Below are 27275 nucleotides of genomic sequence, written 5' to 3'. Positions count from 1 at the left end.
GAGGACGTTATGCAGGAACTGCGGAGCCTCAGGGAGGAGGTGAAACGCCTGAGGTGCATCAGGGAGGATGAGGCCTTCATCGACGAAGCCATCCAGGAATTGTCTCACATCGCAGAACGAAGCCTCGACAAGACCATCCTTGGCACTCCCAAACCTACAACTCTAAACTCAACGATCGGAATACAGGAAATGATTGGAGATGCCGGTCCCTGGCAGCTGGTAACCTCTTCTACTGGCAAGCAAAGAAATCCCCCCCCATTCTCACCTTCTTCTTCTTTTTCTCTCAAACAGGGCAGTTCAACACCAACGCCACAACTTTCCCTGAAAAACAGATTTCACGTCCTTCAAGAAGGAACTGACGAGGATGAAGCAGAGGAGGATTCCGAACACAGATCCACCCCCCCTCGGAAGGAGCGTAGAGTGGTGGTCATCGGAGACTCCATGCTAAGAGGCACCGAAGGACCAATTTGCAGACCAGATTTGCAGTCGAGGGAGGTCTGCTGTCTCCCTGGAGCCAGGATCCGCGACATCACCACCAGTATAGACAAACTTCTAAAACCTACTGACCATTTCCCTATGTTTCTCATTCATGTAGGTACCAACGATACTGCCAGAAGCACATCAGACAGCATCCCTAAAGACTTCGAGGCCCTGGGAAGGAAGCTAAAGCAGACAGGAGCACAGGTGGTCTTCTCATCAATCCTCCCGGTAAGATACAAAGGCAGAGACAGAGAGGAGCGCATCCATAGGACCAACGAGTGGCTTCGCGAATGGTGTTTAGAGACGAACTTTGGATTCCTTGACCACGGAGCAGCGCTACAAGGACTACAGGGACCTGATGGACTTCACCTAACAAAGAGAGGCAAGAAAGTTTTTGGACATCGACTAGCACATCTACTTCGGAAGGCTTTAAACTAGGTAAGTTGGGGGAGGGTTCACACATACATACCAGAGCAGTAAGGATCCATCCTGGAGAAGCAAGTAAAACCCACACTTCCGAGCCTAAGGTAAGTACCCATAGTATACACACTTCTGAGCCTAAAGCAAGTACACTAACGGGGATAGGCATATCATCACAAATTTGGAGAGCAATGTATGTTAATGCACACAGCTTGGGCAACAAAATCCTGGAACTAGAAACAGAAATAAGGAATGCAGACCTTGACATAGTAGCGATATCCGAGACCTGGTTCACAGACTCGCATGGGTGGGATATGGTTATACCAGGCTACAATCTACTTCGTCGGGACAGAGAAAGCAAATTAGGAGGGGGGGTAGCACTATACACTAAGGATAATATCAAAACTACCAGGATCACAGAAGTTAGATACACAGGGGAATCACTTTGGGTAAACCTGACCAGAGGGAACGAAAAATGCCTTTACCTCGGTGTGGTATACAGGCCTCCGAGACAAAAGGAAGACAAAGACAAAGAATTGATTGAGGACATAGAGAACATCACTTTGCGTGGTGACACAGTACTGTTAGGCGACTTCAACATGCCAGATGCAGACTGGAACACCCTCTCAGCAACTACGAGCGGTAGCAAAAGAATAATAACCTCCATTAAGGGTGCACAACTAAAACAAATGGTATTAGAGCCCACCAGGGAAAAAGCAATACTGGACCTGGTACTCACAAATGGAGACAGTGTCTCGGAAGTATCAGTGGGAGACACGCTGGCCTCCAGTGACCACAACATGGTATGGCTCAACCTCAGGAAAGGCTTCTCTAAATCAAACACAGCAACGAGGGTCCTCAACTTTAGGGAGGCAGATTTCGACCACATGAGAGACTTTGTCCATCAAAAGCTGCAAAACCATGCAGAAACTGACAATCCGGAAACTATGTGGTCAAACCTAAAATCCATCCTGAACGAAGCATCTAGCCGCTACGTAAAAACAGTAAGCAAACGCCGGAGAAACAAAAAACCACAATGGTTCAACAAGGAAATTTCGGACCTCATTAAAATGAAAAAAGAAACATTTATTACCTACAAACATCTGGGGAAAAGGGAGGCAAAAGAAGACTATCTGGCCAGATCTAAGGCTGTCAAAAAGGCAGTCAGGGAAGCCAAACTTCAAACAGAGGAAGATCTAGCACGGAACATTAAAAAAGGGGACAAATCCTTCTTCAGGTACATTAGCGACAGGAAGAGAAACAAAAATGGAATAGAACGCCTTAGGAAATCAGATGGAAACTACGCAGAATCTGATACTACCAAAGCAGAACTGCTAAACGAATACTTCTGCTCAGTATTCACCTGTGAAGCACCGGGAGATGGTCCGCAACTACAAATAAGAAACAGCCAAAATGACCTGTTTCGTGATTACGAGTTTACACCTAGTAATGTCTACCACGAACTTTCAAGACTCAAAGTAGACAAAGCTATGGGGCCAGACAATCTACACCCCAGAGTACTCAGAGAGCTGAGTGAAGTTCTGGCTGAACCACTATCTGTACTCTTCAATCTTTCCATGCGCACGGGAGTAGTACCCCTAGACTGGAAAACAGCTAACGTAATTCCACTCCACAAAAAGGGCTGCAGAACGGAGACAGGAAATTACAGACCGGTGAGTCTTACATCCATAGTGTGCAAACTCATGGAAACACTGATCAAACAGGAACTTGACAAAATTCTAGATGAAGAAAATCTACGTGATCCACATCAACACGGATTCACCAGGGGAAGGTCCTGCCAATCTAATCTGATTGACTTCTTTGATTGGGTGACCAGTCATCTGGATGCCGGTGAGTCCCTTGACGTGATATACTTGGACTTCAGCAAAGCTTTTGATAGCGTTCCACACCGCAGGCTGTTGAACAAACTAAAATCGATGGGATTAGGGGATACATTCACAACATGGGTAAGGGATTGGCTAGATGGTAGGCTTCAAAGGGTGATGGTAAACGGTACCCCCCTCCAAAACGTCAGCAGTGATGAGTGGAGTACCTCAGGGCTCCGTCTTAGGGCCGATTCTGTTCAATTTATTCATAGGAGATTTGACCCAAGGACTTAGAGGAAAAGTATCACTGTTTGCCGACGATGCCAAACTATGCAACATAGTTGGCAAAAGCAGTGTGCCTGACTCTATGACGCAGGACCTAAGACAGCTTGAACAGTGGTCATCAACTTGGCAGCTGGGCTTCAATGCTAAAAAATGTAAAGTAATGCACCTAGGCAAAAAAAATCCACACAGAACTTACACACTAAATGGTGAAACCTTGTCCAGGACCACGGTGGAACGTGATTTAGGAGTGATCATTAGCGACGATATGAAGGCTGCCAATCAAGTAGAGAAGGCATCGTCCAAGGCAAGACAAATGATGGGCTGTATCCGTAGGGGTTTTGTCAGCAGAAAACCTGAAGTCATAATGCCGCTGTACAGATCCATGGTGAGACCTCATCTCGAGTATTGTGTTCAATTCTGGAGACCACACTACCGAAAAGATGTGTTGAGAATTGAGTCGGTTCAGCGAATGGCTACCAGGATGGTTTTGGGGCTCGGGGAACTCACGTATGAAGAAAGGTTAAAGAGACTGCGGATGTACTCACTGGAGGAGCGAAGAGAGAGAGGGGACATGATTGAGACCTTTAAGTATATTACTGGGCGTATAGAGGTGAAAGATGATATCTTCAGTCTTACAGGGCCCTCAGTAACCAGAGGACACTCGCTGAAAATCAGGGGAGGGAAATTTCAGGGTGATGCGAGGAAGTACTTCTTCACTGAAAGGGTGGTAGATCATTGGAACGAGCTGCCTCAGAGGGTGATTGAGGCCAGCAGCGTGTTAGATTTCAAGAGAAAATGGGATATTCATGTGGGATCTCTAGGAGAGTAAGAATCAGGGAGTAGGTCATTGGTATGGGCAGACTCGATGGGCTATAGCCCTTTTCTGCCGTCAATTTCTATGTTTCTATGTTTCTATGAACTAAGAAGCCTTAGGGAGGAGGTGAAACGTCTGAGAGGCATTAGAGAGGATGAGGACTATATCGATGGGATAGTGCAGGAACTATCCCAAATCACAGAACGGGCCCGTGACGGATCACCCATGATGACTCCAGGGCCGCTGACAAAAAAACCAACTGTTGCAGTTCAGGAGATGGATGGAGACACTGACTCCTGGCAGTTAGTGACCTCCTCCACAGGTAAACGTAGGAGACCCCCCCCCCCCCCATTTACAATCTCCTCACCTTCTCACTCTTTCTCTCACCAGGGCAGCTCCACATCGACTCCACAGCTGAGCCTGAAGAACAGATTCCAGGTCTTGCAGGAAGAGACTGCCGACGTGGACCAGGATCAACACACTTCTCCATCTCCGGGGATGATGGATCGACACCCCCAAAAGAAGCGTAGAATAATGGCCATTGGGGATTCCATGTTGAGGGGCACCGAGGGACCAATATGCAGACCGGATATGCAGTTGAGGGAAGTCTGCTGTCTGCCCGGAGCCAGAATAAGAGACGTGACCACCTGTCTCGATAAACTTCTCAGGCCCTAGGACCACTTCCCCATGCTGCTCATCCACGTCGGAACGAATGACACTGCCAAGAACACCAAGAACACCCTGGAGGACATAGCAAGAGACTTCGGAGCTCTGGGAAAGAGGCTGAAGCAGATAGGAGCACAGGTAGTATTCTCTTCCATTCTTCCTGTTAGGGGCAGAGGAAGGGACAGAGATGAACGCATCCTGAAGACGAATGAGTGGCTACAACGATGGTGCCAGGAGATGAACTTCGGATTCCTGAATCACGGAGAGACACTACAGGGACTACAGGGACCAGACGGACTCCACCTGACCAACAGAGGTAAGAATGTCTTCGGACACAGACTAGCCCGCCTACTTCGAAGGGCTTTAAACTAGGTAAGTCGGGGGTGGGTACCCACTTTTACACCGGAGCAGTAAGTAACAATCCTGATGTAGCGAACCAACATTACGCTTCTAGGTCTGAGGTAAGTACCCTTACTGCAAACAAATCACTGGGAGACAATTTGACTCAAATGGGTGGCTCACAACAGGAGCTTAGCAAACAGAAAGAGTGGAGAGCTATGTATGTTAACGTACACAGCCTAGGGAATAAATTTCTAGAACTAGAAACAGAAATAGTTAATGCAGACCTAGACATAGTAGCAATATCCGAAACATGGTTCACAGACTCTCATGGGTGGGATATAACCATACCAGGATGCAACCTGATTAGACAAGACAGAGAGGGTAAGTTAGGTGGTGGGGTAGCACTTTATATCAAAGAGAACATTAAGACAACCAGGATCACGGATGTCAAGTATACTGGGGAATCCATCTGGGTAAACTTAGCCAGAGGTGGAGAAAAATGCCTGTACCTTGGTGTGGTATACAGACCTCCGAGACAATCGGAGGAAAAGGACGCAGAATTAATTGAAGACATTGAGAATATCACCTTCCGGGGGGAGGCTGTTCTATTAGGAGACTTCAACATGCCTGATGTAGACTGGAACACACTATCGGCGACAACTTGTGATAGCAGGAGGATATTAACGTCCAAGGAGGGAGTACGGCTCAAACAAATGGTACTAGAGCCCACTAGGGCCCAGGCCATCCTGACCTGGTACTTACGAATGGGGAAAGCGTCTCGGACGTCTCGGTGGGAGAGACGCTAGCCACCAGTGACCATAACATGGTATGGTTTAACCTTAAGAAAGGCTTCCCTAGATCACAAACAAAAACAAGGGTACTCAATTTCAGGGGCACTGACTTCGCACGCATGGGAGATTTTGTCTACCAGACGCTGCAGGTTCAAGAAGTAACTGATAATGTGGAAGCTATGTGGTCAACCTTGAAATCGATCATTCATGAGGCAACTATCCGCTACATAAAATCGGTAACCAAACAACAAAGAAAAAGGAAACCCCAATGGTTCACAGATGAGGTATCATTCCTCGTCAAGGAGAAGAAAAGAGCAGTTCTCTCATACAAACGCATGGGGGAAAAAGAAGCAAACATTGAATACAGGACAAAGTCTGCAGCGGTCAAAACAGCAGTCAGGGAGGCCAAACTTCGTATGGAAGAAACTTTAGCGAAGAACATCAAGAGAGGGGACAAATCCTTCTTCAGATACATTAGCGACAGGAAAAAGAACACAAACGGGATAGTACGCCTTAGAACGCCAGACGGGAATTATGTGGAAACTGACTCGATAAAGCCAAACTACTGAATGATTACTTCTGTTCAGTCTTTACCTGCGAGGCACCAGGGCACGGGCCTCGGCTGGATGCAAAGCAAAGCATGGATGACCCATTTCAGGAGTTTGAGTTCACACCAGCTGATGTTTACAGAGAACTGTCAAGACTCAAGGTGAACAAAGCCATGGGACCGGACAATCTGCACCCAAGAGTGCTCAGAGAGCTATGCGATGTTTTGGCGGAACCGTTAGCCATGCTCTTCAATCTCTCCCTAAGTACGGGGAGAGTCCCCCTGGACTGGAAAACTGCCAATGTTGTTCCTCTGCGCAAAAAGGGTTGCAGAGCGGAGGCTGCGAATTACAGACCAGTAAGTCTCACATCAATAGTGTGTAAACTCATGGAGACTCTACTTAAAGGGAAATTAGACACGATATTGGATGAGGGGAATCTGAGGGATCCCTGTCAACATGGATTCACTAGGGGCAGGTCATGCCAATCCAATCTTATCAGCTTCTTTGACTGGGTGACAGGAAAGCTAGACTCGGGAGAGTCTCTGGACATAGTGTACTTGGATTTCAGTAAAGCGTTTGACAGTGTCCCACACCGTAGACTATTAAACAAGATGAAAAAGATGGGGTTAGGTGAGAAACTAACGGCATGGGTCAATGATTGGCTGAGTGGAAGACTTCAGAGGGTGGTGGTCAATGGCACCCTCTCTAAAACATCGGAGGTGACTAACGGAGTGCCGCAGGGCTCAGTTCTGGGACCATGCCTTTTTAACATATTCATAAAGGACTTGACCCGAGGGCTTCAGGGAAAAGTAGCGCTGTTCGCCGACGACGCCAAACTGTGTAATATAGTAGGTGAAAGCGATCTCACGGATGGTATGGCGCAGGATCTGATCAAGTTGGAAAACTGGTCCTCGACATGGCAGCTGGGCTTCAACGCAAAGAAGTGTAAGGTGATGCATCTCGGCAGCAGAAATCCATGCAGAACATACACCTTGAATGGAGAAACACTAGCTATGACCTCAGAAGAACGGGACTTGGGAGTAATCATCAGTGCGGACATGAAGGCTGCCAAACAAGTAGAGAAGGCCTCATCCAAGGCAAGGCGGATGATGGGATGTATCAATAGAAGCTTCGTCAGCCGTAAACCTGAAGTCATAATGCCACTTTACAGAACCATGGTGAGACCTCATCTGGAGTACTGTGTGCAATTCTGGAGGCCACATTACCGTAAAGATGTACTTCGAGCTGAGTCAGTCCAGCGAATGGCCACTAGGATGGTCTCCGGACTCAAGGGTCTCTCATACGAGGAAAGACTGGGCAAGTTGCAGCTCTACTCTCTAGAGGAGGGCAGGGAGAAGGGTGTCATGATTGAGACATTTAAGTACGTCACAGGTTGCGTCGAGGTGGAAAACGACATATTCTTTCCTAAGGGACCTTCAGTCACAAGGGAGCACCCACTCAAGTTCAGAGGAGGGAGATTAGGTGGTGACACCAGGAAGTATTTCTTTACAGAAAGGGTGGTGGATCACTGGAACAAACTACCGGTGCAGGTGATCAAGGCCAGTAGCGTGCTCGACTTTAAGAATAAATGGGACATCCACGTGGGATCTCTATGTGGGTCGAGCAGCACTCTGACTTAATGGGGTGGGACAGTGGAGTGGGCAGACTTGATGAGCTGTGGCCCTTTTCTGCCGTCATCTTTCTATGTTTCTATGACTTAAAGAGTCATGGGCCATTGTCTAAACCGGGCATTCCTCCGCCCTAAACTTGCTCTTCTGTTCTGAGCAGAGTTTAGGTCCAGTTTTCTTTCAACTTGCAAGCACTAGATTTCACGAGGGACCGGCTGGGGTGTTCTGCCTGCCCGAATCTCTCTGTTTCTCATGGCGAGATTTGAACTAGATCTCTGAGATTCAGTAGACTTGGACTCTTTGATCCGTGTGATTGGAAGCACATCCTTGAAGAGAACCCAGACGCAGAGGAGGGAAAGGCGGGGTATAATGGTGCCCACAAAGCTGATATCTCACGTGTCAGAATGGCTGAGTGGTCTAAGGCGCCAGACTCAAGCCACTTGCTCTTCTGTCTATGGGGGGGGGGGTCTTCTGGTCTCCATGTGGGGGTGGGGGTTCAAATCTGATTTCTGACATGCTGATATTTTTCATATGAAAGTCTACTTTCGGTTCATTTAAGCTGGAGGATGCATTCCCACCTAAACCCGACAGCTGGGACACAAGCAGGGTTTCTTAAGGCCACGATCATTGGATGGGAGGACCTGCATTTCATAAAAAGGTTCAGATGTGATGCTAAAGACAGAAGCAGCTTTGGTGTGTCTGGGCCTGTGAGTATGGCCCTTCTGTCTGTTGCTTTTGGCTATGATTTGCATTTCCTGAAAACTAAGTCTGCAGAAGGTTTTTCCTTGAAGATTCATGGGCAATTGTCTTACCCAGGCATTCCTCCACCATAAACCTGCTCCTCTGCTTGTTCTGAGCAAAGTTTTGGTCCAACTCTCTTCAGCTTGCAAGCATTTGCTTTGATGAGGGACCTGCCAGGGTCTTCTGCCTGTCCAAATCTCTCTGTATCTCATGGCGAGATTGGAACTAGATGTCTTAGGTTCAGTAGACTTGGACTCTCTTTGATCAATCTGATTGAAAGCACATCCTTTGTGATAACCCGGATGCAGAGGAGGGAAAGGCGGGGAAAAATGGCCACCATCAACCTATTCCTATGTGTCAGAATGGCCGAGTGGTCTAAGGCGCCAGACTTAAGCACTTGTTCTTCACTGTGTGTGGTTTTCTGGTCTCCATGTGGAGTCGTAAGTTCAAATCCCACTTCTGACATTTGTGTTTCTCGAATCAAAGTCTTTTTTGGTTCATTTAAGCTGCAAGATGTATTCCCACTTAAAAGTAACAGCTGGAACATACCACCTCACAATCTGGGACACAGCCTGGGTCTGTTAAGGCCACGATGATTGGGTGAGAGGACCTCATTCGAGAAAAAGGACCAGATGTGATGCTCTGCCCTACTGTTAAAGCGAGATGCAGCTTTGGTATGCATGGGTCTGGGCCTTTGCCTAGGTTGCACATTTCTTAAAAGCTCACGCTACAGGAGCTGTTGATTTGAAGAGTCATGGGCCATTGTCTAAACCGGGCATTCCTCCGCCCTAAACTTGCTCTTCTCTTCTGAGCAGAGTTTAGGTCTAGTTTTATTTCAACTTGCAAGCACTAGATTTGACGAGGGACCTGCCGGGGTGTTCTGCCTGCCCATATCTCTCTGTTTCTCATGGCGAGATTTGATCTAGATCTCTGAGATTCAGTAGACTTGGACTCTTTGATCCGTGTGATTGGAAGCACATCCTTGAAGAGAACCCAGACGCAGAGGAAGGAGAGGCGGGGTATAATGGTGCCCACAAAACCCACATATTATGTGTCAGAATGGCCGAGTGGTCTAAGGCGCCAGACTCAAGTACTTGTTCTTCCCTTTACAGGGGGTCTTCTGGTCTCCATGTGGGGGTGTGGGTTCAAATCCCACTTCTGACATGCTGATATTTTTCATATGAAAGTCTACTTTCGGTTCATTTAAGCTGGAGGATGTATTCTCACCTAAACCCGACAGCTGGGACACGGGCAGTGTTTCTTAAGGCCACGATCATTGGGTGGGAGGACCTGCATTTCATAAAAAGGTTCAGATGTGATGCTAAAGACAGAAGCAGCTTTGGTATGTCTGGGCCTGTGAGTATGGCCCTTCTGTTCGTTGCTTTGGGCTATGATTTGCATTTCATGAAAACGCAGTATGCAGGAGGTTTTTCCTTGAAGATTCATGGGCAATTGTCTTACCCAGGCATTCCTCCACCATAAACCTGCTCCTCTGCTTGTTCTGAGCAAAGTTTGGTCCAACTCTCTTCAGCTTGCAAGCATTTGCTTTGATGAGGGACCTGCCAGGGTCTTCTGCCTGTCCAAATCTCTCTGTATCTCATGGCGAGATTGGAACTAGATGTCTTAGGTTCAGTAGACTTGGACTCTCTTTGATCAATCTGATTGAAAGCACATCCTTTGTGAGAACCCGGATGCAGAGGATGGAAAGGCGGGGAAAAATGGCCACCACTCAACTTATTTCTATGTGTCAGAATGGCCGAGTGGTCTAAGGCGCCAGACTTAAGCACTTGTTCTTCACTGTGTGTGGTTTTCTGGTCTCCATGTGGGGGTGTGGGTTCAAATCCCACTTCTGACATGCTGATATTTTTCATATGAAAGTCTACTTTCGGTTCATTTAAGCTGGAGGATGCATTCTCATCTAAACCCAACAGCTGGGACACAGGCAGTGTTTCTTAAGGCCACGATCATTGGGTGGGAGGACCTGCTTTTAATAAAAAGGTTCAGATGTGATGCTAAAGACAGAAGCAGCTTTGGTGTGTCTGGGCCTGTGAGTATGGCCCTTCTGTCTGTTGGTTTTGACTATGATTTGCATTTCCTGAAAACTAAGTCTGCAGAAGGTTTTTCCTTGAAGATTCATGGGCAATTGTCTTACCCAGGCATTCCTCCACCATAAACCTGCTCCTCTGCTTGTTCTGAGCAAAGTTTTGGTCCAACTCTCTTCAGCTTGCAAGCATTTGCTTTGATGAGGGACCTGCCAGGGTCTTCTGCCTGTCCAAATCTCTCTGTATCTCATGGCGAGATTGGAACTAGATGTCTTAGGTTCAGTAGACTTGGACTCTCTTTGATCAATCTGATTGAAAGCACATCCTTTGTGAGAACCCGGATGCAGAGGAGGGAAAGGCTGGGAAAAATGGCCACCACTCAACCTATTTCTATGTGTCAGAATGGCTGAGTGGTCTAAGGCGCCAGACTTAAGCACTTGTTCTTCACTGTATGTGGTTTTCTGGTCTCCATGTGGAGTCGTGGGTTCAAATCCCACTTCTGACATATTGTGTTTCTTGAATCAAAGTGTTTTTTGGTTCATTTAAGCTGCAAGATGTATTCCCACTTAAAAGTAACAGCTGGAACATACCACCTGACAATCTGGGACACAGCCTGGGTCTGTTAAGGCCACGATGATTGGGTGAGAGGACCTCATTTGAGAAAAAAGACCAGATGTGATGCTCTGCCCTACTGTTAAAGCGAGATGCAGCTTTGGTATGCATGGGTCTGGGCCTTTGCCTAGGTTGCACATTTCTTAAAAGCTCACGCTATAGGAGCTGTTGATTTGAAGAGTCATGGATCATTGTCTAAACCGGGCATTCCTCCGCCCTAAACTTGCTCTTCTCTTCTGAGCAGAGTTTAGGTCCAGTTTTCTTTCAACTTGCAAGCACTAGATTTGATGAGGGACCTGCCGGGGTGTTCTGCCTGCCCAAATCTCTCTGTTTCTCATGGCGAGATTTGATCTAGATCTCTGAGATTCAGTAGACTTGGACTCTTTGATCCGTGTGATTGGAAGCACATCCTTGAAGAGAACCAAATCGCAGAGGAGGGAAAGGCGGGGTATAATGGTGCCCACAAAGCCCACATCTCATGTGTCAGAATGGCCGAGTGGTCTAAGGCGCCAGACTCAAGTACTTGCTCTTCCCTTTACAGGGGGTCTTCTGGTCTCCATGTGGGGTGCATGGGTTCAAATCCCACTTCTGACATGCTGATATTTTTCATATGAAAGTCTATTTTCGGTTCATTTAAGCTGGAGGATGCATTCCCACCTAAACCCGACAGCTGGGTCACAGGCAGGGTTTCCTAAGGCCACGATCATTGGGTGGGAGGACCTGCATTTCATAAAAAGGTTCAGATGTGTTGCTAAAGACAGAAGCAGCTTTGGTATGTCTGGGCCTGTGAGTATGGCCCTTCTGTCCGTAGCTTTTGGCTATGATTTGCATTTCCTGAAAACTCAGTCTGCATGAGGTTTTTCCTTGAGGATTCATGGCAATTGTCTTACCCAGGCATTCCTCCACCATAAACCTGCTCCTCTGCTTGTTCTGAGCAAAGTTTGGTCCAACTCTCTTCAGCTTGCAAGCATTTGCTTTGATGAGGGACCTGCCAGGGTCTTCTGCCTGTCCAAATCTCTCTGTATCTAATGGCGAGATTGGAACTAGATGTCTTAGGTTCAGTAGACTTGGACTCTCTTTGATCAATCTGATTGAAAGCACATCCTTTGTGAGAACCCGGATGCAGAGGAGGGAAAGGCGGGGAAAAATGGCCACCACTCAACCTATTTCTATGTGTCAGAATGGCAGAGTGGTCTAAGGCGCCAGACTTAAGCACTTGTTCTTCACTGTGTGTGGTTTTCTGGTCTCCATGTGGAGTCGTGGGTTCAAATCGCACTTCTGACATATTGTGTTTCTTGAGTCAAAGTGTTTTTTGGTTCATTTAAGCTGCAAGATGTATTCCCACTTAAAAGTAACAGCTGGAACATACCACCTGACAATCTGGGACACAGCCTGGGTCTGTTAAGGCCACGATGATTGGGTGAGAGGACCTGCATTCGAGAAAAAGGACCAGATGTGATGCTCTGCCCTTACTGTTAAAGCGAGATGCAGCTTTGGTATGCATGGGTCTGGGCCTTTGCCTAGGTTGCACATTTCTTAAAAGCTCACGCTACAGGAGCTGTTGATTTGAAGAGTCATGGGCCATTGTCTAAACCGGGTCATTCCTCCGCTCTAAACTTGCTCTTCTCTTCTGAGCAGAGTTTAGGTCTAGTTTTCTTTCAACTTGCAAGCACTAGATTTGACGAGGGACCTGCCGGGGTGTTCTGCCTGCCCAAATCTCTCTGTTTCTCATGGCGAGATTTGATCTAGATCTCTCAGATTCAGTTGACTTGGACTCTTTGATCCGTGTGATTGGAAGCACATCCTTGAAGAGAACCCAGACGCAGAGGAGGGAAAGTCGGGGTATAATGGTGCCCACAAAGCCCACATCTCATGTGTCAGAATGGCCGAGTGGTCTAAGGCGCCAGACTCAAGTACTTGTTCTTCCCTTTACAGTGGGTCTTCTGGTCTCCATGTGGGGGTGTGGGTTCAAATCCCACTTCTGACATGCTGATATTTTTCATATGAAAGTCTATTTTCGGTTCATTTAAGCTGGAGGATGCATTCTCACCTAAATCCGACAGCTGGGACACAGGCAGTGTTTCTTAACCCTTTCAGGACCATAAGGATCGTAGGCCAATTTTTGTGGTTTTGACGACATTTTTATGGTAAAAAGGGCTTGCAGATGCCAAAAAAGTGATTTTTTTTTGTGAAATATCATTATTTTTTTAAAAAAAAATCATACTTCTGGCTTATGGACAGTGTGGCAAGTGAATCTTCTCGTCAATCTGGCAACGACGCTAATGAATGAATGTCGGAACCAGTTTGTTTACATAAAGGCAGTATCATATGGAATCCGTACATATCAAATTTAGAACTGTAGACTATCCCAATCAAAATTTATAGGATTTTAAAGTTATGGGACAAATATGTCCCTTGGTCCTGAAAGGGTTAAGGCCACGATCATTGGGTGGGAGGACCTGCATTTCATAAAAAGGTTCAGATGTGATGCTAAAGACAGAAGCAGCTTTGGTGTGTCTGGGCCTGTGAGTATGGCCCTTCTGTCTGTTGCTTTTGGCTATGATTTGCATTTCCTGAAAACTAAGTCTGCAGAAGGTTTTTCCTTGAAGATTCATGGGCAATTGTCTTACCCAGGCATTCCTCCACCATAAACCTGCTCCTCTGCTTGTTCTGAGCAAAGTTTTGGTCCAACTCTCTTCAGCTTGCAAGCATTTGCTTTGATGTGGGACCTGCCAGGGTCTTCTGCCTGTCCAAATCTCTCTGTAATCTCATGGCGAGATTGGAACTAGATGTCTTAGGTTCAGTAGACTTGGACTCTCTTTGATCAATCTGATTGAAAGCACATCCTTTGTGAGAACCCGGATGCAGAGGAGGGAAAGGCGGAGAAAAATGGCCACCACTCAATCTATTCCTATGTGTCAGAATGGCCTAGTGGTCTAAGGCGCCAGACTTAAGCACTTGTTCTTCACTGTGTGTGGATTTCTGGTCTCCATGTGGAGTTGTGGGTTCAAATCCCACTTCTGACATATACTGTGTTTCTTGAATCAAGGTCTTTTTTGGTTCATTTAAGCTGCAAGATGTATTCCCACTTAAAAGTAACAGCTGGAACATACCACCTGACAAGCTGGGACACAGCCTGGGTCTGTTAAGGCCACGATGATTGGGTGAGAGGACCTGCATTTGAGAAAAAGGTCCAGATGTGATGCTCTGCCCTACTGTTAAAGCGAGATGCAGCTTTGGTATGCATGGGTCTGGGCCTTTGCCTTTGTTTCACATTTCCTTAAAAGCTCACGCTACAGGAGCTGTTGATTTGAAGAGTCATGGGCCATTGTCTAAACCGGGCATTCCTCCGCCCTAAACTTGCTCTTCTCTTCTGAGCAGAGTTTAGGTCCAGTTTTCTTTCAACTTGCAAGCACTAGATTTGACGAGGGACCTGCCGGGGTGTTCTGCCTGCCCGAATCTCTCTGTTTCTCATGGCGAGATTTGATCTAGATCTCTGAGATTCAGTAGACTTGGACTCTTTGATCCGTGTGATTGGAAGCACATCCTTGAAGAGAACCCAGACGCAGAGGAAGGAAAGGCGGGGTATAATGGTGCCCACAAAGCCCACATCTCATGTGTCAGAATGGTCGAGTGGTCTAAGGCGCCAGACTCAAGCAGTTGCTCTTCCCTCTATGGGGGGGTCTTCTGATCTCCATGTGGGGGTGTGGGTTCAAATCCCACTTCTGACATGCTGATATTTTTCATATGAAAGTCTACTTTTCGGTTCATTTAAGCTGGAGGATGCATTCCCACCTAAACCCGACAGCTGGGACACAGGCAGTGTTTCTTAAGGCCACGATCATTGGGTGGGAGGACCTGCATTTCATAAAAAGGTTCAGATGTGATGCTAAAGACAGAAGCAGCTTTGGTGTGTCTGGGCTTGTGAGTATGGCCCTTCTGTTCGTTGCTTTTGGCTATGATTTGCATTTCCTGAAAACTCAGTCTGCAGGAGGTTTTTCCTTGAAGATTCATGGGCAATTGTCTTACCCAGGCATTCCTCCACCATAAACCTGCTCCTCTGCTTGTTCTGAGCAATGTTTTGGTCCAACTCTCTTCAGCTTGCAAGCATTTGCTTTGATGAGGGACCTGCCAGGGTCTTCTGCCTGTCCAAATCTCTCTGTATCTCATGGCGAGATTGGAACTAGATGTCTTAGGTTCAGTAGACTTGGACTCTCTTTGATCAATCTGATTGAAAGCACATCCTTTGTGAGAACCCGGATGCAGAGGAGGGAAAGGCGGGGAAAAATGGCCACCACTCAATCCTATTCCTATGTGTCAGAATGGCCGAGTGGTCTAAGGCGCCAGACTTAAGCACTTGTTCTTCACTGTGTGTGGTTTTCTGGTCTTCATGTGGAGTCGTGGGTTCAAATCCCACTTCTTACATACTGTGTTTTTTGTATCAAGGTCTTTTTTGGTTCATTTAAACTGCAAGATGTATTCCCACTTAAAAGTAACAGCTGGAACATACCACCTGACAAGCTGGGACACAGCCTGGGTCTGTTAAGGCCACGATGATTGGGTGAGAGGACCTGCATTCGAGAAAAAGGTCCAGATGTGATGCTCTGCCCTACTGTTAAAGCGAGATGCAGCTCTGGTATGCATGGGTCTGGGCCTTTGCCTTTGTTTCACATTTCCTAAAAGCTCACGCTACAGGAGCTGTTGATTTGAAGAGTCATGGGCCATTGTCTAAACCGGGTCATTCCTCCGCCCTAAACTTGCTCTTCTCTTCTGAGCAGAGTTTAGGTCCTAGTTTTCTTTCAACTTGCAAGCACTAGATTTGACGAGGGACCTGCCGGGGTGTTCTGCCTGCCCAAATCTCTCTGTTTCTCATGGCGAGATTTGATCTAGATCTCTGAGATTCAGTAGACTTGGACTCTTTGATCCGTGTGATTGGAAGCACATCCTTGAAGAGAACCCAGACGCAGAGGAGGGAAAGGCGGGGTATAATGGTGCCCACAAAGCCCACATCTCATGTGTCAGAATGGCCGAGTGGTCTAAGGCGCCAGACTCAAGCTACTTGCTCTTCCCTCTATGGTGGGTCTTCTGGTCTCCATGTGGGGGTGTGGGTTCAAATCCCACTTCTGACATGCTGATATTTTTCATATGAAAGTCTATTTTCGGTTCATTTAAGCTGGAGGATGCATTCTCCACCTAAACCCGACAGCTGGGACACAGGCAGGGTTTCTTAAGGCACGATCATTGGGTGGGAGGACCTGTATTTCATAAAAAGGTTCAGATGTGATGCTAAAGACAGAAGCAGCTTTGGTGTGTCTGGGCCTGTGAGTATGACCCTTCTGTTCGTTGCTTTTGGCTATGATTTGCATTTCCTGAAAACTCAGTCTGCAGGAGGTTTTTCCTTGAAGAATCATGGGCTATTGTCTTACCCAGGCATTCCTCCACCATAAACCTGCTCCTCTGCTTGTTCTGAGCAAAGTTTTGGTCCAACTCTCTTCAGCTTGCAAGCATTTGCTTTGATGAGGGACCTGCCAGGTCTTCTGCCTGTCCAAATCTCTCTGTATCTCATGGCGAGATTGGAACTAGATGTCTTAGGTTCAGTAGACTTGGACTCTCTTTGATCAATCTGATTGAAAGCACATCCTTTGTGAGAACCCGGATGCAGAGGAGGGAAAGGCGGGGAAAAATGGCCACCACTCATTCTATTCCTATGTGTCAGAATGGCCGAGTGGTCTAAGGCGCCAGACTTAAGCACTTGTTCTTCACTGTGTGTGGATTTTCTGGTCTCCATGTGGAGTCGTGGGTTCAAATCCCACTTCTGACATATTGTGTTTCTTGAATCAAGGTCTTTTTTGGTTCATTTAAGCTGCAAGATGTATTCCCACTTAAAAGTAACAGCTGGAACATACCACCTGACAAGCTGGGACACAGCCTGGGTCTGTTAAGGCCACGATGATTGGGTGAGAGGACCTGCATTTGAGAAAAAGGTCCAGATGTGATGCTCTGCCCTACTGTTAAAGCGAGATGCAGCTCTGGTATGCATGGGTCTGGGCCTTTGCCTTTGTTTCACATTTCCTAAAAGCTCACGCTACAGGAGCTGTTGATTTGAAGAGTCATGGGCCATTGTCTAAACCGGGCATTCCTCCGCCCTAAACTTGCTCTTCTCTTCTGAGCAGAGTTTAGGTCCAGTTTTCTTTCAACTTGCAAGCACTAGATTTGACGAGGGACCTGCCGGGGTGTTCTGCCTGCCCAAATCTCTCTGTTTCTCATGGCGAGATTTGATCTAGATCTCTGAGATTCAGTAGACTTGGACTCTTTGATCCGTGTGATTGGAAGCACATCCTTGAAGAGAACCCAGACGCAGAGGAGGGAAAGGCGGGGTATAATGGTGCCCACAAAGCCCACATCTCATGTGTCAGAATGGCCGAGTGGTCTAAGGCGCCAGACTCAAGCACTTCCTCTTCCCTCTATGGGGGGTCTTCTGGTCTCCATGTGGGGGTGTGGGTTCAAATCCCACTTCTGACATGCTGATATTTTTCATATGAAAGTCTATTTTCGGTTCATTTAAGCTGGAGGATGCATTCCCACCTAAACCCGACAGCTGGGACACAGGCAGGGTTTCTTAAGGCCACGATCATTGGGTGGGAGGACCTGCATTTCATAAAAAGGTTCAGATGTGATGCTAAAGACAGAAGCAGCTTTGGTGTGTCTGGGCTTGTGAGTATGGCCCTTCTGTTCGTTGCTTTTGGCTATGATTTGCATTTCCTGAAAACTCAGTCTGCAGGAGGTTTTTCCTTGAAGATTCATGGGCAATTGTCTTACCCAGGCATTCCTCCACCATAAACCTGCTCCTCTGCTTGTTCTGAGCAAAGTTTTGGTCCAACTCTCTTCAGCTTGCAAGCATTTGCTTTGATGAGGGACCTGCCAGGGTCTTCTGCCTGTCCAAATCTCTCTGTATCTCATGGCGAGATTGGAACTAGATGTCTTAGGTTCAGTAGACTTGGACTCTCTTTGATCAATCTGATTGAAAGCACATCCTTTGTGAGAACCCGGATGCAGAGGAGGGAAAGGCGGGGAAAAATGGCCACCACTCATTCTATTCCTATGTGTCAGAATGGCCGAGTGGTCTAAGGCGCCAGACTTAAGCACTTGTTCTTCACTGTGTGTGGTTTTCTGGTCTTCATGTGGAGTCGTGGGTTCAAATCCCACTTCTGACATATTGTGTTTCTTGTATCAAGGTCTTTTTTGGTTCATTTAAACTGCAAGATGTATTCCCACTTAAAAGTAACAGCTGGAACATACCACCTGACAAGCTGGGACACAGCCTGAGTCTGTTAAGGCCACGATGATTGGGTGAGAGGACCTGCATTCGAGAAAAAGGTCCAGATGTGATGCTCTGCCCTACTGTTAAAGCGAGATGCAGCTCTGGTATGCATGGGTCTGGGCCTTTGCCTTTGTTTCACATTTCCTAAAAGCTCACGCTACAGGAGCTGTTGATTTGAAGAGTCATGGGCCATTGTCTAAACCGGGCATTCCTCCGCCCTAAACTTGCTCTTCTCTTCTGAGCAGAGTTTAGGTCCAGTTTTCTTTCAACTTGCAAGCACTAGATTTGACGAGGGACCTGCCGGGGTGTTCTGCCTGCCCAAATCTCTCTGTTTCTCATGGCGAGATTTGATCTAGATCTCTGAGATTCAGTAGACTTGGACTTTTTGATCCGTGTGATTGGAAGCACATCCTTGAAGAGAACCCAGACGCAGAGGAGGGAAAGGCGGGGTATAATGGTGCCCACAAAGTCCACATCTCATGTGTCAGAATGGCCGAGTGGTCTAAGGCGCCAGACTCAAGCACGTTCTCTTCCCTCTATGGTGGGTCTTCTGGTCTCCATGTGGGGGTGTGGGTTCAAATCCCACTTCTGACATGCTGATATTTTTCATATGAAAGTCTATTTTTGGTTCATTTAAGCTGGAGGATGCATTCCCACCTAAACCCGACAGCTGGGACACAGGCAGGGTTTCTTAAGGCCACGATCATTGGGTGGGAGGACCTGCATTTCATAAAAAGGTTCAGATGTGATGCTAAAGACAGAAGCAGCTTTGGTGTGTCTGGGCCTGTGAGTATGGCCCTTCTGTTCGTTGCTTTTGGCTATGATTTGCATTTCCTGAAAACTCAGTCTGCAGGAGGTTTTTCCTTGAAGATTCATGGGCAATTGTCTTACCCAGGCATTCCTCCACCATAAACCTGCTCCTCTGCTTGTTCTGAGCAAAGTTTTGGTCCAACTCTCTTCAGCTTGCAAGCATTTGCTTTGATGAGGGACCTGCCAGGGTCTTCTGCCTGTCCAAATCTCTCTGTATCTCATGGCGAGATTGGAACTAGATGTCTTAGGTTCAGTAGACTTGGACTCTCTTTGATCAATCTGATTGAAAGCACATCCTTTGTGAGAACCCGGATGCAGAGGAGGGAAAGGCGGGGAAAAATGGCCACCACTCATTCTATTCCTATGTGTCAGAATGGCCGAGTGGTCTAAGGCGCCAGACTTAAGCACTTGTTCTTCACTGTGTGTGGTTTTCTGGTCTCCATGTGGAGTCGTGGGTTCAAATCCCACTTCTGACATATTGTGTTTCTTGAATCAAGGTCTTTTTTGGTTCATTTAAACTGCAAGATGTATTCCCACTTAAAAGTAACAGCTGGAACATACCACCTGACAAGCTGGGACACAGCCTGGGTCTGTTAAGGCCACGATGATTGGGTGAGAGGACCTGCATTCGAGAAAAAGGTCCAGATGTGATGCTCTGCCCTACTGTTAAAGCGAGATGCAGCTCTGGTATGCATGGGTCTGGGCCTTTGCCTTTGTTTCACATTTCCTAAAAGCTCACGCTACAGGAGCTGTTGATTTGAAGAGTCATGGGCCATTGTCTAAACCGGGCATTCCTCCGCCCTAAACTTGCTCTTCTCTTCTGAGCAGAGTTTAGGTCCAGTTTTCTTTCAACTTGCAAGCACTAGATTTGACGAGGGACCTGCCGGGGTGTTCTGCCTGCCCAAATCTCTCTGTTTCTCATGGCGAGATTTGATCTATATCTCTGAGATTCAGTAGACTTGGACTCTTTGATCCGTGTGATTGGAAGCACATCCTTGAAGAGAACCCAGACGCAGAGGAGGGAAAGGCGGGGTATAATGGTGCCCACAAAGCCCACATCTCATGTGTCAGAATGGCCGAGTGGTCTAAGGCGCCAGACTCAAGCACTTCCTCTTCCCTCTATGGGGGGTCTTCTGGTCTCCATGTGGGGGTGTGGGTTCAAATCCCACTTCTGACATGCTGATATTTTTCATATGAAAGTCTATTTTCGGTTCATTTAAGCTGGAGGATGCATTCCCACCTAAACCCGACAGCTGGGACACAGGCAGGGTTTCTTAAGGCCACGATCATTGGGTGGGAGGACCTGTATTTCATAAAAAGGTTCAGATGTGATGCTAAAGACAGAAGCAGCTTTGGTGTGTCTGGGCCTGTGAGTATGGCCCTTCTGTTCGTTGCTTTTGGCTATGATTTGCATTTCCTGAAAACTCAGTCTGCAGGAGGTTTTTCCTTGAAGAATCATGGGCTATTGTCTTACCCAGGCATTCCTCCACCATAAACCTGCTCCTCTGCTTGTTCTGAGCAAAGTTTTGGTCCAACTCTCTTCAGCTTGCAAACATTTGCTTTGATGAGGGACCTGCCAGGTCTTCTGCTTGTCCAAATCTCTCTGTATCTCATGGCAAGATTGGAACTAGATGTCTTAGGTTCAGTAGACTTGGACTCTCTTTGATCAATCTGATTGAAAGCACATCCTTTGTGAGAACCCGGATGCAGAGGAGGGAAAGGCGGGGAAAAATGGCCACCACTCAATTCTATTCCTATGTGTCAGAATGGCCGAGTGGTCTAAGGCGCCAGACTTAAGCACTTGTTCTTCACTGTGTGTGGATTTTCTGGTCTCCATGTGGAGTCGTGGGTTCAAATCCCACTTCTGACATATTGTGTTTCTTGAATCAAGGTCTTTTTTGGTTCATTTAAGCTGCAAGATGTATTCCCACTTAAAAGTAACAGCTGGAACATACCACCTGACAAGCTGGGACACAGCCTGGGTCTGTTAAGGCCACGATGATTGGGTGAGAGGACCTGCATTCGAGAATCTCTAGCTTGCAAACATTTGCTTTGATGAGGGACCTGCCAGGTCTTCTGCTTGTCCAAATCTCTCTGTATCTCATGGCAAGATTGGAACTAGATGTCTTAGGTTCAGTAGACTTGGACTCTCTTTGATCAATCTGATTGAAAGCACATCCTTTGTGAGAACCCGGATGCAGAGGAGGGAAATGCGGGGAAAAATGGCCACCATCAACCTATTCCTATGGGTCAGAATGGCCGAGTGGTCTAAGGCGCCAGACTTAAGCACTTGTTCTTCACTGTGTGTGGATTTCTGGTCTCCATGTGGAGTCGTGGGTTCAAATCCGACTTCTGACATATTGTGTTTCTTGTATCAAAGTCTTTTTTGGTTCATTTAAGCTGCAAGATGTATTCCCACTTAAAAGTAACAGCTGGAACATACCACCTGACAAGCTGGGACACAGCCTGGGTCTGTTAAGGCCACGATGATTGGGTGAGAGGACCTGCATTCGTGAAAAAGGTCCAGATGTGATGCTCTGCCCTACTGTTAAAGCGAGATGCAGCTTTGGTATGCATGGGTCTGGGCCTTTGCCTTTGTTTCACATTTCCTAAAAGCTCACGCTACAGGAGCTGTTGATTTGAAGAGTCATGGGCCATTGTCTAAACCGGGCATTCCTCCGCCCTAAACTTGCTCTTCTCTTCTGAGCAGAGTTTAGGTCCAGTTTTCTTTCAATCTTGCAAGCACTAGATTTGACGAGGGACCTGCCGGGGTGTTCTGCCTGCCCGAATCTCTCTTTTCTCATGGCGAGATTTGAACTAGATCTCTGAGATTCAGTAGACTTGGACTCTTTTGATCCAGTGTGATTGGAAGCACATCCTTGAAGAGAACCCAGACGCAGAGGAGGGAAAGGCGGGGTATAATGGTGCCCACAAAGCCCACATCTCATGTGTCAGAATGGCCGAGTGGTCTAAGGCGCCAGACTCAAGCACTTCCTCTTCCCTCTATGGTGGGTCTTCTGGTCTCCATGTGGGGGTGTGGGTTCAAATCCCACTTCTGACATGCTGATATTTTTCATATGAAAGTCTATTTTTGGTTCATTTAAGCTGGAGGATGCATTCCCACCTAAACCCGACAGCTGGGACACAGGCAGGGTTTCTTAAGGCCACGATCATTGGGTGGGAGGACCTGCATTTCATAAAAAGGTTCAGATGTGATGCTAAAGACAGAAGCAGCTTTGGTGTGTCTGGGCCTGTGAGTATGGCCCTTCTGTTCGTTGCTTTTGGCTATGATTTGCATTTCCTGAAAACTCAGTCTGCAGGAGGTTTTTCCTTGAAGATTCATGGGCTAATTGTCTTACCCAGGCATTCCTCCACCATAAACCTGCTCCTCTGCTTGTTCTGAGCAAAGTTTTGGTCCAACTCTCTTCAGCTTGCAAGCATTTGCTTTGATGAGGGACCTGCCATGGTCTTCTGCCTGTCCAAATCTCTCTGTATCTCATGGCGAGATTGGAACTAGATGTCTTAGGTTTAGTAGACTTGGACTCTATTTGATCAATCTGATTGAAAGCACATCCTTTGTGAGAACCCGGATACAGAGGAGTGAAATGCGGGGAAAAATGGCCACCACTCAATTTATTCCTATGTGTCAGAATGGCCGAGTGGTCTATGGTGCCAGACTTAAGCACTTGTTCTTCACTGTGTGTGGTTTTCTGGTCTCCATGTGGAGTCGTGGGTTGAAATCCCACTTCTGACATATTGTGTTTCTCGAATCAAGGTCTTTTTTGGTTCATTTAAGCTGCAAGATGTATTCCCACTTAATAGTAACAGCTGGAACATACCACCTGACAAGCTGGGACACAGCCTGGGTCTGTTAAGGCCACGATGATTGGGTGAGAGGACCTGCATTCGTGAAAAAGGTCCAGATGTGATGCTCTGCCCTACTGTTAAAGCGAGATGCAGCTTTGGTATGCATGGGTCTGGGCCTTTGCCTTTGTTTCACATTTCCTAAAAGCTCACGCTACAGGAGCTGTTGATTTGAAGAGTCATGGGCCATTGTCTAAACCGGGCATTCCTCCGCCCTAAACTTGCTCTTCTCTTCTGAGCAGAGTTTAGGTCCAGTTTTCTTTCAACTTGCAAGCACTAGATTTGACGAGGGACCTGCCGGGGTGTTCTGCCTGCCCAAATCTCTCTGTTTCTCATGGCGAGATTTGATCTAGATCTCTGAGATTCAGTAGACTTGGACTCTTTGATCCGTGTGATTGGAAGCACATCCTTGAAGAGAACCCAGACGCAGAGGAGGGAAAGGCGGGGTATAATGGTGCCCACAAAGCCCACATCTCATGTGTCAGAATGGCCGAGTGGTCTAAGGCGCCAGACTCAAGCACTTCCTCTTCCCTCTATGGGGGGTCTTCTGGTCTCCATGTGGGGGCGTGGGTTCAAATCCCACTTCTGACATGCTGATATTTTTCATATGAAAGTCTATTTTCGGTTCATTTAAGCTGGAGGATGCATTCCCACCTAAACCCGACAGCTGGGACACAGGCAGGGTTTCTTAAGGCCACGATCATTGGGTGGGAGGACCTGTATTTCATAAAAAGGTTCAGATGTGATGCTAAAGACAGAAGCAGCTTTGGTGTGTCTGGGCCTGTGAGTATGGCCCTTCTGTTCGTTGCTTTTGGCTATGATTTGCATTTCCTGAAAACTCAGTCTGCAGGAGGTTTTTCCTTGAAGAATCATGGGCTATTGTCTTACCCAGGCATTCCTCCACCATAAACCTGCTCCTCTGCTTGTTCTGAGCAAAGTTTTGGTCCAACTCTCTTCAGCTTGCAAACATTTGCTTTGATGAGGGACCTGCCAGGGTCTTCTGCCTGTCCAAATCTCTCTGTATCTCATGGCGAGATTGGAACTAGATGTCTTAGGTTCAGTAGACTTGGACTCTCTTTGATCAATCTGATTGAAAGCACATCCTTTGTGAGAACCCGGATGCAGAGGAGGGAAAGGCGGGGAAAAATGGCCACCACTCATTCTATTCCTATGTGTCAGAATGGCCGAGTGGTCTAAGGCGCCAGACTTAAGCACTTGTTCTTCACTGTGTGTGGTTTTCTGGTCTCCATGTGGAGTCGTGGGTTCAAATCCCACTTCTGACATATTGTGTTTCTTGAATCAAGGTCTTTTTTGGTTCATTTAAGCTGCAAGATGTATTCCCACTTAAAAGTAACAGCTGGAACATACCACCTGACAAGCTGGGACACAGCCTGGGTCTGTTAAGGCCACGATGATTGGGTGAGAGGACCTGCATTCGTGAAAAAGGTCCAGATGTGATGCTCTGCCCTACTGTTAAAGCGAGATGCAGCTTTGGTATGCATGGGTCTGGGCCTTTGCCTTTGTTTCACATTTCCTAAAAGCTCACGCTACAGGAGCTGTTGATTTGAAGAGTCATGGGCCATTGTCTAAACCGGGCATTCCTCCGCCCTAAACTTGCTCTTCTCTTCTGAGCAGAGTTTAGGTCCAGTTTTCTTTCATCTTGCAAGCACTAGATTTGACGAGGGACCTGCCGGGGTGTTCTGCCTGCCCGAATCTCTCTTTCTCATGGCGAGATTTGAACTAGATCTCTGAGATTCAGTAGACTTGGACTCTTTGATCCGTGTGATTGGAAGCACATCCTTGAAGAGAACCCAGACGCAGAGGAGGGAAAGGCGGGGTATAATGGTGCCCACAAAGCCCACATCTCATGTGTCAGAATGGCCGAGTGGTCTAAGGCGCCAGACTCAAGCACTTCCTCTTCTCTCTATGGTGGGTCTTCTGGTCTCCATGTGGGGGCGTGGGTTCAAATCCCACTTCTGACATGCTGATATTTTTCATATGAAAGTCTATTTTTGGTTCATTTAAGCTGGAGGATGCATTCCCACCTAAACCCGACAGCTGGGACACAGGCAGGGTTTCTTAAGGCCACGATCATTGGGTGGGAGGACCTGCATTTCATAAAAAGGTTCAGATGTGATGCTAAAGACAGAAGCAGCTTTGGTGTGTCTGGGCCTGTGAGTATGGCCCTTCTGTTCGTTGCTTTTGGCTATGATTTGCATTTCCTGAAAACTCAGTCTGCAGGAGGTTTTTCCTTGAAGATTCATGGGCAATTGTCTTACCCAGGCATTCCTCCACCATAAACCTGCTCCTCTGCTTGTTCTGAGCAAAGTTTTGGTCCAACTCTCTTCAGCTTGCAAGCATTTGCTTTGATGAGGGACCTGCCAGGGTCTTCTGCCTGTCCAAATCTCTCTGTATCTCATGGCGAGATTGGAACTAGATGTCTTAGGTTCAGTAGACTTGGACTCTCTTTGATCAATCTGATTGAAAGCACATCCTTTGTGAGAACCCGGATGCAGAGGAGGGAAAGGCGGGGAAAAATGGCCACCACTCATTCTATTCCTATGTGTCAGAATGGCCGAGTGGTCTAAGGCGCCAGACTTAAGCACTTGTTCTTCACTGTGTGTGGTTTTCTGGTCTCCATGTGGAGTCGTGGGTTCAAATCCCACTTCTGACATATTGTGTTTCTCGAATCAAGGTCTTTTTTGGTTCATTTAAGCTGCAAGATGTATTCCCACTTAAAAGTAACAGCTGGAACATACCACCTGACAAGCTGGGACACAGCCTGGGTCTGTTAAGGCCACGATGATTGGGTGAGAGGACCTGCATTCGTGAAAAAGGTCCAGATGTGATGCTCTGCCCTACTGTTAAAGCGAGATGCAGCTTTGGTATGCATGGGTCTGGGCCTTTGCCTTTGTTTCACATTTCCTAAAAGCTCACGCTACAGGAGCTGTTGATTTGAAGAGTCATGGGCCATTGTCTAAACCGGGCATTCCTCCGCCCTAAACTTGCTCTTCTCTTCTGAGAAGAGTTTAGGTCCAGTTTTCTTTCATCTTGCAAGCACTAGATTTGACGAGGGACCTGCCGGGGTGTTCTGCCTGCCCGAATCTCTCTGTTCTCATGGCGAGATTTGAACTAGATCTCTGAGATTCAGTAGACTTGGACTTTTTGATCCAGTGTGATTGGAAGCACATCCTTGAAGAGAACCCAGACGCAGAGGAGGGAAAGGCGGGGTATAATGGTGCCCACAAAGCCCACATCTCATGTGTCAGAATGGCCGAGTGGTCTAAGGCGCCAGACTCAAGCACTTCCTCTTCCCTCTATGGTGGGTCTTCTGGTCTCCATGTTGGGGCGTGGGTTCAAATCCCACTTCTGACATGCTGATATTTTTCATATGAAAGTCTATTTTCGGTTCATTTAAGCTGGAGGATGCATTCCCACCTAAACCCGACAGCTGGGACACAGGCAGGGTTTCTTAAGGCCACGATCATTGGGTAGGAGGACCTGCATTTCATAAAAAGGTTCAGATGTGATGCTAAAGACAGAAGCAGCTTTGGTGTGTCTGGGCCTGTGAGTATGGCCCTTCTGTTCGTTGCTTTTGGCTATGATTTGCATTTCCTGAAAACACAGTCTGCAGGAGGTTTTTCCTTGAAGATTCATGGGCTATTGTCTTACCCAGGCATTCCTCCACCATAAACCTGCTCCTCTGCTTGTTCTGAGCAAAGTTTTGGTCCAACTCTCTTCAGCTTGCAAGCATTTGCTTTGATGAGGGACCTGCCAGGGTCTTCTGCCTGTCCAAATCTCTCTGTATCTCATGGCGAGATTGGAACTAGATGTCTTAGGTTCAGAAGACTTGGACTCTCTTTGATCAATCTGATTGAAAGCACATCCTTTGTGAGAACCCGGATGCAGAGGAGGGAAAGGCGGGGAAAAATGGCCACCACTCATTCTATTCCTATGTGTCAGAATGGCCAAGTGGTCTAAGGCGCCAGACTTAAGCACTTGTTCTTCACTGTGTGTGGTTTTCTGGTCTACATGTGGAGTCGTGGGTTCAAATCCCACTTCTGACATATTGTGTTTCTTCGAAT

General features: G+C 47.2%; 23 non-coding genes across 23 annotated transcripts; all 23 read left to right on the top strand.

The window, feature by feature from the left end:
* Nucleotides 1–9594: 9594 nt before the first annotated feature.
* On the top strand, nucleotides 9595–9705 carry TRNAL-CAA. Its single transcript has 2 exons — nucleotides 9595–9632; nucleotides 9660–9705. It is a non-coding gene; the product is annotated as a tRNA-Leu (tRNA).
* Nucleotides 9706–10287: 582 nt separating this feature from the next.
* On the top strand, nucleotides 10288–10396 carry TRNAL-UAA. The gene is made up of 2 exons: nucleotides 10288–10325; nucleotides 10351–10396. It is a non-coding gene; the product is annotated as a tRNA-Leu (tRNA).
* Nucleotides 10397–10979: 583 nt separating this feature from the next.
* On the top strand, nucleotides 10980–11088 carry TRNAL-UAA. Its single transcript has 2 exons — nucleotides 10980–11017; nucleotides 11043–11088. It is a non-coding gene; the product is annotated as a tRNA-Leu (tRNA).
* A 1983-nt stretch (nucleotides 11089–13071) lies between these two features.
* On the top strand, nucleotides 13072–13182 carry TRNAL-CAA. Its single transcript has 2 exons — nucleotides 13072–13109; nucleotides 13137–13182. It is a non-coding gene; the product is annotated as a tRNA-Leu (tRNA).
* A 930-nt stretch (nucleotides 13183–14112) lies between these two features.
* Nucleotides 14113–14221, top strand: TRNAL-UAA. The gene is made up of 2 exons: nucleotides 14113–14150; nucleotides 14176–14221. It is a non-coding gene; the product is annotated as a tRNA-Leu (tRNA).
* Nucleotides 14222–15511: 1290 nt separating this feature from the next.
* On the top strand, nucleotides 15512–15620 carry TRNAL-UAA. Its single transcript has 2 exons — nucleotides 15512–15549; nucleotides 15575–15620. It is a non-coding gene; the product is annotated as a tRNA-Leu (tRNA).
* A 592-nt stretch (nucleotides 15621–16212) lies between these two features.
* On the top strand, nucleotides 16213–16324 carry TRNAL-CAA. Its single transcript has 2 exons — nucleotides 16213–16250; nucleotides 16279–16324. It is a non-coding gene; the product is annotated as a tRNA-Leu (tRNA).
* Nucleotides 16325–16906: 582 nt separating this feature from the next.
* TRNAL-UAA lies at nucleotides 16907–17016 on the top strand. Its single transcript has 2 exons — nucleotides 16907–16944; nucleotides 16971–17016. It is a non-coding gene; the product is annotated as a tRNA-Leu (tRNA).
* Nucleotides 17017–17606: 590 nt separating this feature from the next.
* TRNAL-CAA lies at nucleotides 17607–17717 on the top strand. The gene is made up of 2 exons: nucleotides 17607–17644; nucleotides 17672–17717. It is a non-coding gene; the product is annotated as a tRNA-Leu (tRNA).
* A 583-nt stretch (nucleotides 17718–18300) lies between these two features.
* TRNAL-UAA lies at nucleotides 18301–18409 on the top strand. The gene is made up of 2 exons: nucleotides 18301–18338; nucleotides 18364–18409. It is a non-coding gene; the product is annotated as a tRNA-Leu (tRNA).
* A 590-nt stretch (nucleotides 18410–18999) lies between these two features.
* On the top strand, nucleotides 19000–19110 carry TRNAL-CAA. The gene is made up of 2 exons: nucleotides 19000–19037; nucleotides 19065–19110. It is a non-coding gene; the product is annotated as a tRNA-Leu (tRNA).
* A 583-nt stretch (nucleotides 19111–19693) lies between these two features.
* TRNAL-UAA lies at nucleotides 19694–19802 on the top strand. Its single transcript has 2 exons — nucleotides 19694–19731; nucleotides 19757–19802. It is a non-coding gene; the product is annotated as a tRNA-Leu (tRNA).
* Nucleotides 19803–20392: 590 nt separating this feature from the next.
* Nucleotides 20393–20503, top strand: TRNAL-CAA. Its single transcript has 2 exons — nucleotides 20393–20430; nucleotides 20458–20503. It is a non-coding gene; the product is annotated as a tRNA-Leu (tRNA).
* Nucleotides 20504–21086: 583 nt separating this feature from the next.
* Nucleotides 21087–21196, top strand: TRNAL-UAA. Its single transcript has 2 exons — nucleotides 21087–21124; nucleotides 21151–21196. It is a non-coding gene; the product is annotated as a tRNA-Leu (tRNA).
* Nucleotides 21197–21575: 379 nt separating this feature from the next.
* Nucleotides 21576–21684, top strand: TRNAL-UAA. Its single transcript has 2 exons — nucleotides 21576–21613; nucleotides 21639–21684. It is a non-coding gene; the product is annotated as a tRNA-Leu (tRNA).
* Nucleotides 21685–22276: 592 nt separating this feature from the next.
* On the top strand, nucleotides 22277–22387 carry TRNAL-CAA. The gene is made up of 2 exons: nucleotides 22277–22314; nucleotides 22342–22387. It is a non-coding gene; the product is annotated as a tRNA-Leu (tRNA).
* Nucleotides 22388–22971: 584 nt separating this feature from the next.
* Nucleotides 22972–23080, top strand: TRNAL-UAA. The gene is made up of 2 exons: nucleotides 22972–23009; nucleotides 23035–23080. It is a non-coding gene; the product is annotated as a tRNA-Leu (tRNA).
* A 590-nt stretch (nucleotides 23081–23670) lies between these two features.
* TRNAL-CAA lies at nucleotides 23671–23781 on the top strand. Its single transcript has 2 exons — nucleotides 23671–23708; nucleotides 23736–23781. It is a non-coding gene; the product is annotated as a tRNA-Leu (tRNA).
* Nucleotides 23782–24364: 583 nt separating this feature from the next.
* TRNAL-UAA lies at nucleotides 24365–24473 on the top strand. The gene is made up of 2 exons: nucleotides 24365–24402; nucleotides 24428–24473. It is a non-coding gene; the product is annotated as a tRNA-Leu (tRNA).
* Nucleotides 24474–25061: 588 nt separating this feature from the next.
* Nucleotides 25062–25172, top strand: TRNAL-CAA. Its single transcript has 2 exons — nucleotides 25062–25099; nucleotides 25127–25172. It is a non-coding gene; the product is annotated as a tRNA-Leu (tRNA).
* Nucleotides 25173–25755: 583 nt separating this feature from the next.
* On the top strand, nucleotides 25756–25864 carry TRNAL-UAA. Its single transcript has 2 exons — nucleotides 25756–25793; nucleotides 25819–25864. It is a non-coding gene; the product is annotated as a tRNA-Leu (tRNA).
* A 590-nt stretch (nucleotides 25865–26454) lies between these two features.
* On the top strand, nucleotides 26455–26565 carry TRNAL-CAA. Its single transcript has 2 exons — nucleotides 26455–26492; nucleotides 26520–26565. It is a non-coding gene; the product is annotated as a tRNA-Leu (tRNA).
* Nucleotides 26566–27148: 583 nt separating this feature from the next.
* TRNAL-UAA lies at nucleotides 27149–27257 on the top strand. Its single transcript has 2 exons — nucleotides 27149–27186; nucleotides 27223–27257. It is a non-coding gene; the product is annotated as a tRNA-Leu (tRNA).
* Nucleotides 27258–27275: the final 18 nt, after the last annotated feature.

Source organism: Geotrypetes seraphini, chromosome 3 (assembly GCF_902459505.1).
Source record: "Geotrypetes seraphini chromosome 3, aGeoSer1.1, whole genome shotgun sequence".
In the NCBI taxonomy this organism is placed as follows: domain Eukaryota; kingdom Metazoa; phylum Chordata; class Amphibia; order Gymnophiona; family Dermophiidae; genus Geotrypetes; species Geotrypetes seraphini.
The sequence above is the reverse complement of the archived record's forward strand: the minus strand, read 5'-3'. Positions and strand labels throughout refer to the sequence as shown.